The following is a 4,092-nucleotide window of genomic DNA, read 5'->3' as shown; positions in this document are numbered from 1 at the left end:
AAAAGAAATTAACAAAAATAAAATTGGGTTGCCTCCCAACAAGCGCTATCGTTTAACGCCCCTAGCTAGGCATGATGATTTCAACGATGCTCACATAAAAGATAAGAATTGAAACATAAAGAGAGCATCATGAAGAATATGACTAGCACATTTAAGTCTAACATACTTCCTATGCATAGGGATTTTGTGAGAAAACAACTTATGGGAACAAGAATCAACTTGCATAGGAAGGTAAAACAAGCATAACTTCAAAATTTTAAGCACATAGAGAGGAAACTTAATATTATTGCAATTCCTACAAGCATAAATTCCTCCCTCATAATAATTTTCAGTAGCATCATGAATGAATTTAACAATATAACCAGTACCTAAAGCATTATTTTCATGATCTACAAGCATAGAAAATTTATTACTCTCCACATAAGCAAAATTCTTCTCATTCGGAATAGTGGGAGTATCATAGGAAACTCGAATACTATAAATTTTTTCCACATTAAAAGAATAATGTTCATAGAAGGGGTAATCATAATCATGACAAGTTTTATAAATATAATCACTACTTTTTATAGCATAAGTATCATCACAATAATCATCATAATTAGGAGGCATGCTATCATCATTATAAACTTGCATATCAAAACTTGGGAGACTAAAAATATCATCTTCATTAATCATAGCTTCCCCAAGCTTGGGAAAAACATTAATTGCAGCAAATATATTCTCAAAAACATCATATTCATTAAACATAGCATCCCCAAGCTTGGGCCTTTTCATATCATAAGCATAATCACTCTCATCATTAATAGTATGGATAGCAACAATAGTATAGCAATTATCATATTCTTCCAAGCAAGTGCCAAAAAGATTTTCAAGATCATAAAAAGTATCATTATCTTCCACAATTATATTTTCATGAGGCGCAATAGTAATAGGAGCACCATTATTTGTGAGGGGTACCTTTTTACCTCTCTTCCCTCTTCTTTTCTTCTTCTTCACCACATCATGTGTGGGTTCAATCCTCTTTTTGGAGCTCCTTATTAATGAGATCGGTTGAATAGGAGGCTCCTCCTCGTTACCTGATTCATCATAAGAAATAATAGGAGGATATTGGGAAGTCTCTTCCTTTTCATTAGTATTCTCTTCATCTTCTATTTGTTTTCTTTTCTTTATGTAGTTGGCAATATAAGGATTTTCAATGCAATTCACCGCACAATACATATAAACTTCCTCTAGATCAAAGCCAAGAAGTTTGTAACAGGCAAATTCTAGAAGATGATTAGTTAAACGTTTCATGTCTTCATAACCCATAAGCAAACTAAGTTCATTATAATGTGCAAGGGAAATCAAGTCATCACAATTTTTGGACACGATTAGATCATGGAACAATTTGCATCGGATAGCTAGATGACCCTGTTCATTGCAAAGTCCACAAGTACGGACAAGAAAATTTAAATTTTCAGCACAATCATCTAGTATTTCTTGCAACAATTTAGTTTCTAAGTATTTATGCTTCTTGCAATATCTATATTCCCTTTTTGGTGTATACTTACAAACCCAATGCACTCCACAAAAATTGACATATTTATAGGAGACATTTTCATCATAACTAGTGCAATCATCATTAGTATCATGGATATTCAAAGAATTTGTACTAACAACATTGCAGTCATGCTCACCATTCAAATATTTAGTGTCAAACATTCTAATGCACTCTTCTTCTAGTATTTTAGCACAATTTTCCTTTCCATCATACTCACGAAAGACATTAAAAAGATGAAGCATATGCGGTAACCTTAATTCAATTTTTTAATTTTCTTTTATAAACTAAACTAGTGATAAAACAAGAAACCAAAAGACTCGATTGCAAGATCTAAAGATATACCTTCAAGCGCTAACCTCCCCGGCAACGGCGTCAGAAAAGAGCTTGATGTCTACTACACAACCTTCTTCTTGTAGACGTTGTTGGGCCTCCAAGTGCAGAGGTGTAGGACAGTAGCAAATTTCCCTCAAGTGGATGACCTAAGGTTTATCAATCCGTAGGAGGCATAGGATGAAGATGGTCTCTCTCAAGAAACCCTGCAACCAAATAACAAAGAGTCTCTTGTGTCCCCAACACACCCAATACAATGGTAAATTGTATAGGTGCACTAGTTTGGCGAAGAGATGGTGATACAAGTAGTATATGGATAGTAGATAAAGGTATTTGTGATCTGAAAATATAAAAATAGCAAGGTAACTACTGATAAAAGTGAGCGTAAACGGTATTGCAATGCGTTGAAACAAGGCCTAGGGTTCATACTTTCACTAGTGCAAGTTCTCTCAACAATAATAACATAATTGGATCACATAACTATCCCTCAACATGCAACAAAGAGTCACTCCAAAATCACTAATAGCAGAGAACAAACGAAGAGATTATGGTAGGGTACGAAACCACCTCAAAGTTATTCTTTCCAATCAATCCGTTGGGCTATTCCTATAAGTGTCACAAACAGACCTAGAGTTCGTACTAGAATAACACCTTAAGACACAAATAACCCAAAACCCTAATGTCACCTAGATACTCCAATGTCACCTCAAGTATCCGTGGGTATGATTATATGATATGCATCACACAATCTCAGATTCATCTATTCAACCAACACATAGAACCTCAAAGAGTGCCCCAAAGTTTCTACCGGAGAATCACGACGAAAACGTGTGCCAACCCCTATGCATAGGTTCATGGGCGGAACCCGCAAGTTGGTCACCAAAACATACATCAAGTGAATCACGTGGTATCCCATAGTCACCACAGATACGCACGGCAAGACATACATCAAGTGTTCTCAAATCTTTAAAGACTCAATCCGATAAGATTACTTCAAAGGGGAAACTCAATCCATTACAAGAGAGTAGAGGGGAAGGATAAACATAAGATCTAACTATAATAGCAAAGCTCGCGAGACATCAAGATCGTGCCAAATTAGGAACACAGAGAGAGAGAGATCAAACACATAGCTACTGGTACATACCCTCAGCCCCGAGGGAGAACTACTCCCTCCTTGTCATGGAGAGCACCAGGATGATGAAGATGGCCACCGGAGAGGGATTCCCCCTCCGGTAGGGTGCCGGAATGGGTCTAGATTGACTTTCGGTGGCTACGGAGGCTTCTGGCGGCAGAACTCCCGATCTATTGTGCCCTCTGGAAGTTTTAGGGTATATGGAGATATATAGGCAGAAGAAGTACGTCAGGGGGGCCACGAGGGGCCCATGAGGGTGGAGGGCGTGCCCTAGGGGGGTGGGCACGCCCCCCTACCTCGTGGCCTCCTTGAAGCTCCTAGGGCACGCCCCCCTATCTCGTGGCCTCCTCGAAGCTTCCCTTACATGCACTTCAAGTCTTTTTGGGGTTCTTTCCTTCCAAAAATGAGTTCTATGAAGTTTCAGGTCAATTGGACTCCGTTTGATTTTCCTTTTCTTCGAAACCCTAAAACAAGGTAAAAACAGAAACTGGCACTGGGCTCTGGGTTAATAGGTTAGTCCCAAAAATGATATAAAATAGCATATAAATGCATATAAAACATCCAAGGTTGATAATATAATAGCATGGAACAATCAAAAATTATAGATACGTCGGAGACGTATCAATGACGTCCCTCGAACTCTAGATCCAGCTGACACCGAGGGAGAGTTTTGTCAGCACGACGGCGTGTTGATGGTGATGATGAAGTTACCGACGCAGGGCTTCGCCTAAGCACTACGACAATATGATCGTGGTGGAAATCTGTGGAGGGGGGCACCGCACACGGCTAAGATCAACTTGTGTGTCTATGGGGTGCCCCCCTCCCCCGTATATAAAGGAGTGGAGGAGGGGAGGGCCGGCCTCCTAGGGCGCGCTCCAAGGGGGGATTCCTACTCCTACTAGCAGTAGGTTTCCCTCCTTTCCTAGTCCAAATAGGAGGGGGGAGGAAGGGGAAGAGGGAGAGAAGGAAAGGGGGCCGGACCTCCTCCCCAATTTGGATTGGGCTTGGGGGGAGCGCCCCACCACTTGGCCGCCTCCTCCTCTCTTCCACTATGGCCCATGAAGGCTCATTAACTCCCCGGGGGGTTCCG

Source organism: Triticum aestivum, chromosome 6A (assembly GCF_018294505.1).
Source record: "Triticum aestivum cultivar Chinese Spring chromosome 6A, IWGSC CS RefSeq v2.1, whole genome shotgun sequence".
NCBI classification, from domain to species: domain Eukaryota; kingdom Viridiplantae; phylum Streptophyta; class Magnoliopsida; order Poales; family Poaceae; genus Triticum; species Triticum aestivum.
Note: the sequence above shows the minus strand (reverse complement) of the source record.